Raw genomic sequence first — 8379 nt, 5'->3', positions numbered from 1 at the left:
TGATGAATTCCCACCCCAATTATTCATCTTGCACCCACTGCTAGTAGGTCTGCTGCAACTTGGCTAAGTAATCGACCTAATACACCAGTCAAGAGGAGAGACGTGGAGGCATTGCGATAAGTCGCCTTAGCATAAAGACTAATCTTATGTATAGTACTCACGTCATTACACACATCTTACTTAACTATTGTACTCGAAAGTCTTTTGACTGATCAATTGGCACATATCTCTCTCTCTCTCTCAGACACATATATAGACACACACATGCTCTACTTCATCGATTACACCAAAAAATTTTCAGACGCTAGTCTAATATATGCTATTAGTCACAATAACACGTTGAATAAGTCATGAGTGACAAATTGTTGATTATAACTCTTATACTATACTATATAGTCATTCGTTAATTTGTTGTTGTACTTAGACATTCAGACTGCACCTTGGTCTTGCTAGTTGAAATTTCACTTTCAAGACAATGACTCCCCTGACACAACAATAAATTTACTATTTTTTTTCCCACATTTTACTTGTATATGTTTTTCCTACAATATAGGTTAAGATAAAAATCACGCATAACCCTAGATAAAAAATTTTGATTTTGTGATGTAATCATGCATGCATATTACTATTATAATTTAATCTTTTCATGTATAGTTATCTTAATTACAAATATTTATTGTTTGTTATTCTGATCGTGAATTGAATATTTGTGCTTACATACATTGGTTAATCATCTTGAATTGATTAGTATATATGCACATTTAAAAAGAAAAGTCTTACACTTAAAACCACTATATATGTTGTAAGATTTGAAAATGAAACTCAAAAACATTATCTCAAATGAGTAGAAAAATATTGTTGTTAGTTATCCACAAATTGAATATTTATGTGTTTACCTACGTTGATAAATCACCTTGATTAGCATACACATAATAAAAAAAAAAAGTTTTACACTTTAAACCTCTCTATATAGGTTAAGATGAGAGTCACGCATAACTTTAGATAAACAATTCAAGAATTACTCATAACCCTAAATAAAAATTTCCGGTTCTGTGATGCAATCATGCATGCATATTACTATTATATATATATAATTTAATCTTTCCATGTTTAGTTACGAGCTAGTATATATCTTAATTAATTACAAATTCTATTTGTTGTTTGTTATTCTTGAATTGAATATTTGTGCTTACATACATTGGTTAATATCTTGATCAGTATATGCACATCTAAAAAGAAAAATCTTACACTTAAAAGTTAAAACCACTATATATGAGGCAAGATTTGAAAACGAAACTCTTTTTCAAAAGAATTGTCCCATATGATGAGTAGAAAAATATTGTGGTTAATTATTCATAAATTGAATATTTATGCTTACATAGTTACATACATATATTGATAAAGAACCTTGATCAGTACGCACACACATAATAAGAAAAGTTTAACACTTAAAACCTTTCTATATGTTGTAAGATTTGAAAAGGAAATTAAATAAGCTGTCCCAAATGAGTAGAAAAATATCGTTATTTGTTATTCATCACGAATTAATATTGTGTTTACATAGATCAATCATTGTACTCTGACCAGTGTGCACACATACAAACAAAGAAAAAAATTTATACTTAAAACTTCTCTGATATATATATATATATATATATATATATATATATATATATTTTTTTTTTTTTTTTTTTTTATTTTTTTTTTTTTCAAATGCGGCCGTGCTCTCCCGTGCGGCTGTGTGGTCACACACCACTCAATGTTACGAAATACACACTCAATGTTTAGAAATACACCACATTGAAACACACCACAATGTTAAGAAACACACCACAGTGCATATTTGTGTGGTGTGTTTCTTAACATTGAGTGGTGTATTTCGTAACATTGAGTGGTGTGAACCGCACGGTCGCACGGGAGAGCACGGCCGCACCTGATCATGATATTTATATATATATATATATATATATATATATATATATATATATAATTTGAAAACGAAACTCAAGAAAATTGTCTCAAATGGGTAGAAAAATAGGGTTTTCAGCCATTAATATATACCCATGGATTAATAAGTACATGTTTGAAGTTTGAAAGATTGAATTGAAGAGGTAGGTAGCTAGTAGCTAGTAGATAGTTTATGGTCTATTCTTTGGTTTAATATTTCAAACCAAAATCCTCCGACATCCCACATGCCATACATTGGCTGACAATTACTCTTCGGAGAGATTGAAATATATATATATATATATATATATATATATATATATATATATATATATATATATAATTGAGATTTTTTTTTCTTTTAATTTACATGTGAATAATGATGGTTGAAGATCTGATCTTCCCCCAACATTGGATTTCCAAGCAACAATAGTTTATGGAGATGATTCACATTTACTTAAGAGTCAAATATCTTCATGATTTATGCTTTGTGTCAATTAATTATGCCCATATCTTCTGCTCAAAACCCAATAATTAGCCAGCGTGGGGAATCAATTTTTTGCCCTTTTTCTTCTTATTTTTCTTTTGAATTTCATTTTCTTATATAATGAAAGATATAGGTAAAGCCACACAATAGATAGTCGAGTACGTGGATGGAGCATGGTTTTCACATTAAAAGGTTGTGTTCGGTTTTTGCCAATACCCTCTCGGTTGAGCCCATCACACAAGATCTTCCTAATACGATTTACCTCTCATATGTGGTTTGTGAACTATTACACATGATTAGAGTTTACGTAGCTTCCATCATTAGGTAGTGGGCTAGTGGCTGAGAGTTCGCCTCATCATTCAAAAAAATATCTAGGTTTAATCCCATATCTAGGGTTGCGAGTTTATCTCGTCACAAAAAAGGTCTAAATTTAATACCGAAGTCTAAATCTAAGTCCCAACTTAACCTGTGAGCCAAACTTTAAATCTAAGTCACAAAAAAGGTCTAAATATAATGATAAGTGTTTAACCTTTGCACTATTTGTGATATATATTACAAAAGTTAAATTTTTTTTTTTTTGAATATTCTTGATATATATCAAGATTTAGATATCTTAATCAAATGATTGCATCTTGGTATTTATCTTCTACGCCAAACTAATTCAGGAAATTTATTTAAGTTTTGAGTCACACTTGTGTGTGAGACCGTCTCACAAATTCTTATCCTTGAAACGAGTCGAGTCGGGTCGAATTAATTATTAATAAAGTGTTTGTTACTTATAAGTTATAAGGGAAAGTGTAAAATTTTTGATAAAAATGTAATACTTTTACAACTACTTATACCCCAAAAGATATAGCTAGTAGTGAAGACACAACTTTATTTCTTTACACCATCAAACATTTTCAAGACGCTGAGTGTTAGACTTGGTCCTTTAAGCTTTATTACCGCCCTCCGCCCAATAATCTCCCAGCCACTAGGTGCTAGACGTGACCTTTATCGGCCTCTGCCCAACAAAAACCAAAGCATGAGGTTGGAGTTCGATCCCCAGGCATGTGAATGGAGTAAAACATTTGGTCAATTCCCTACTACTTAAGTGTGCTGACCGTTGGGACGAAGAATTAGTCTTCTAGCTATCGGCGGAAGATATATCATTGAACAAACCCAAAAAAATAAATTACACAAATGCTAACATAATTTTTCCTTAATTTTTAACCCTTTATTATAATTTTAGATGGATGGATGAGATTAGTTCACACTTTTTCAAGGAGAGCCTAGTTTTCATGAGAGAGTCATGTACCATATGTGTGTGCGTGTGAGAATAATTAATTAATTGACTTAGATGGAATTTTATATGATAATCAAATATAAGATGAATCTTTCCTTTTACAACACGATAAAATAAACTTAAAAGAATAAAAATAAAGCTGGCAGAACTGGTGGTGTCTAGTCCATATTAAGTAATCTTATTTTATACATGCATTTAGAATTTTATTTATTGGTTTAAAAAAAAAAAAAACATGCGAAGCAAATTATTGCATTGACTATTGAGTAGTTTGCTCAGTATAAAGCTAACTTAGTCTTTTGAGTGTCAAAGCTAACTCCACAAGGTAACTCAATAATGAATTAGAGCAAAGTCATTGGTTTTATTTTGAGTTTTTGAAAAAAAAAAAATTGGGAGAAAAAAAATAATTAAATTTTGAAGATGATCGTCAATTGACGCATTCGCTAGGTGCACAAGTCATACCCACTTGTGACTTATTTTTAATTTTTTTTTCAAAATCTTACAAAAATTTAAAAATAGCATAAAACACCTACTCCCCTCCCAAAATTAAAAAATATTTATAGCCTTACTCTTAGAGCAAGTGTTTCAAGACCCACTACCAATTATTGAATCATGAACCATGTTTAGTCACCAATTAATTAAAAATAATATCAAGTGTAACTATATATGATATACTTGATTATATGGAGTACTATTAACAATGTTAACGATATACCATAAAAATAAAAAAAAAATAAAAACATATATAATTATACTCAATATTATCAACCTCATAAAATAAGCCTCTAAATTCTTATCCGCTATAACAATTGATGATAATTATAAACTTAGATGATTAGGGTGAGTTGTTCTTCTATATATCAATATTCTTATCAAATTTTATCATTTTTAGGTGGGGAAAATGGGGTCAAGTTGACAAGTCTTACATTACAACAATACAACATAATAAAGGACCCATTTTTAAAAATATTTTTTTTGATATACCCAGAGTTTTCATCGTTAAACACAATGACTAATTCCATCTCTCGTTGAATTATATGCACATCTTTAGGTAGGACAGCTGGCCTGGAGATCAAGCCCTTGATTTTTAAAAATATTTTGAAAATAAATCTAATAACTAAAACTAAAAAAAATTAAATAAATAATATAGGTCCCAATGCATTGAATTGAATTATATATGGTGTGTGCCTACTTTGAAAAGCGAAATTTCAACTAAAGAGCACACGTTTGATTGATTAAATTTGTAAGGAAAAAAACAAATTGAATGTCAATCAATAAATGCGAGTAATATACACCTTTGAAAAATTCTATAATTTCGTACAATGTGACGTCACATTAAAGTATATAATGAATAAATGATATTCACATTATCAGTTTGAACTAATAATTTATAAATAACTTAAGTTAGTTTATCTTATTGTGATCTTTTGTCTATTAGAATCACAAGGTAATATTCTCTTAAAATGTACATTTCTATTAGCGATTGAGATTAAAAAAAAAAAAAAAACGAGTAAGATTGTAATAAACACAACCGTTAATCACATAGAAGCTAACTAATCATAGTGATCACATTATATGAGGAGAAAGAGATTAAAAAAATGGGGGGAGGGAGATGAAAACAAAAACGTGCTGCAAAACTGACGCAATCAATAAACAAAGAGGTTAAATAAACACGCTACCGGGCACATGCAGTGCATGCACCCAGTGGCCGTTTGCTGTGCGCCCAACGCGCATAACTCTCCTTCTCTCTGACGCAATCAGTGTCCCAAAAACTCTTTTTTTTTTTTTTTTTTGCAGTTGAACCAAACTCATTATTATTTCTCCTTCTTCTCTTCCCTCCACATCACCTCTCATTATTCCAAAAACCCTCAAAAAATCATTGGTATGAATGCTCTAATACTAACGAGATAAACTCTTATTGACATTATATATCTATTCCAAGTGATTAGCTAGAATGTTTAGCATTATATTGTAGTTAATCATTCAAAACACCTCACCTCGCATTAAAATGAGACTTAATTGTCTTGTCAATAGGATCTCAATATTTTGAGTACAATTAACTTAAAGGGTTTGGAATGTATTATTATTGAATTTTGGATACATCAAAATTATTATTGATGGAATATCTACTACTACACTTCTTGATTTGGTTCCGAGTATTACTATTATTAGTGGTGTTATGATGAATTATTGATCATGGAGCATTATCCCCCCTCCTTTTGGACTGCATTATTAATATAATGTATTTAGGTATTGACAAAAAATATTATTGAAAATTTTAAATGGACAATATTAGTTGCATTAAATTTTAAGAAAAAAAGCATCATATTAATTGATTGATATATATTAATGTTGATAGTACTCAAAAAAAAAAAAGCACTTTTAGTACTGATATCAATACTATTCGATACAATCAAGTATACACACATGGTAATACGTACTGCCTAATAATATTAATATTGGTATTGATTTGTTTTATAGAAATATTCTTAAAATTTTCTTTGTTTGGATAACGAAGAAAACTCGTAGCCACTATTCGATGATGTGTACTAGATAAACTCTATTCTTGTGTAATAACTCGCAAACTACACATAAAAGATAAATCGCACTAGAAAGATCTTATGTGATAGATCAAAATGATGGTCACGAGAATAAACTAATGACTTTGTACGCAAATCATGTTGAATCCTTAAATTTTATATTATTTGATTAATTTTTTTATTGGTTCGTGATTAAATGGATTAGAAACAAAATTAATCAACATTAAATATTATGAGACTTTTTTTATGACATGTCATTTGATATATAATACGGAGTATATAAGTATGATGAAAATATAATTGTTTTAAAATTAAATTATCCCTGCCTTAAAAGTCAAAATTTTGACTCCGTCGACACGGCCGACCATGCCCGGCCAAAGGATTTGACGTGCTGCCACCTGGCAATATCACCGGCATAATAGGAAGATTTTTGGCCTGCAATTGTTGTTGCGGTGAAATTATTACGTACTTGGGAATTTTAGATACAATGATTGCACTTATTTGAATGCACTATCCTTAACTTAGTAATTTTTTTCACTTTTTAAATTAAATTCTCATTTTTATATCATCAAATTTATAAATTCTCTATTATTTGTTTTACATCTCCGCAAATCTCTCTTACCATTAACATTCATGTTATTTTATAGCCTTAGGATTTGTTCTTATTGTCCTCCATAAGATATGTGTGCTCATTTGAATAATTTTCTCTCTCTCTCTCTATATATATATATATATATATATATATATATTCGTTTAATTTCACACACACACACATATATATTTTGTTCACTTACATTCCTATTCAATTGGAGTGGATATTCATATTGGAATATTGGATAAACATCATTTTCATTTCAATTGAGTTGTACTTTCGTTTAAAATGAACTTGATGTTCATTTATTACTAAAAATCTAAAATAACATGAATGTTAATGGAAAACAAACTCATAGAGTATATATTATATAAACTATGTTCTTGTGTGATATCTCGTAAATTACACGAGAAGTAACCGAATTGAGAAGATTGTGCAACAAATTTAATCGAAAGAATGTTGACAAATGATTCCTAATAAAGACCAAATGCAACCTAGTTTCTCCCGTGCAATCTCCGGAGTAGGTCTCTCTAATTGTTGCTGGAGGGGCTTCAAACCCACATCGAACTCGTGATCTTTTGATATGAAAAAATCTACCATTGATTATAACAATAGCATTGTATTGTATATGATACTATTGACATTAGTATTAATAATATCTAATACAACAAAAAATATTATATATAATTATATCTAATATTATTCTATTATCGGCATGATACAAAATTCCTTAGTTTAATATTAATGAGTAAAATTTAAAAATAAAAAATTGTTTATAAAGTAAATGGTGAGAAAAAAGTTAGTTTCATCATCAAGTGTCAGCACTCCTGTATAATTGTGACATTAGGTGTATAAAATATCAAATTATATTTATATACAATTAATAAGCTTTACAAACTTTCTTACTGGCTAATACGCACAAGCCATCCCAAATAATATAATATGCCCTTAGTACAAGTATATTTAAATCATAATACAGATTATTAAATAATATATTGTAGTGTGTGCATATTTTAGCTTATCAAATAATAAAAATAATTGCCTCAAAGAGGCAAACAAGTGAATATAGCATGATTCTTTCTTCTTCCTAAAGGTTGAACCTTCAACTTCAATGGCCTCACATCACAGTCTAATAAAGTATCTGGAAAGATATAAATTATGCTAACTCAGCGTCTCAGCTAAAAATAGAGGCGAGCTCCCCTCACTTTGAGAGATTACTCCCCATATTATGGCTAGTGAGACTCGATCCATGGTCTTTCTTTCTAAACTTGGCCTTTATGACGAACTAAGCTGCTCATATGGACAATATTGCATGATTCTTGTAGCTGAAAGTTACGAAATCTTTTCTTGTTAAAATATTCTCAATTAGACCTATTGTATAAACTCTAGTAATGACGGCAGATTTTTTTGTTACTCGAAATAATAAGAATAAATAAATAAATAAAATGGTGGGGTGGGACACATTAATCATATCGAGAGCGTGACTGAACGAGACCTAGCTATTTTACCAGCCAGCGGGGACGGTGGGTAC

Source organism: Ipomoea triloba, chromosome 7 (genome assembly GCF_003576645.1).
Source record: "Ipomoea triloba cultivar NCNSP0323 chromosome 7, ASM357664v1".
Taxonomy (NCBI): Eukaryota; Viridiplantae; Streptophyta; class Magnoliopsida; order Solanales; family Convolvulaceae; genus Ipomoea; species Ipomoea triloba.
Note: the sequence above shows the minus strand (reverse complement) of the source record.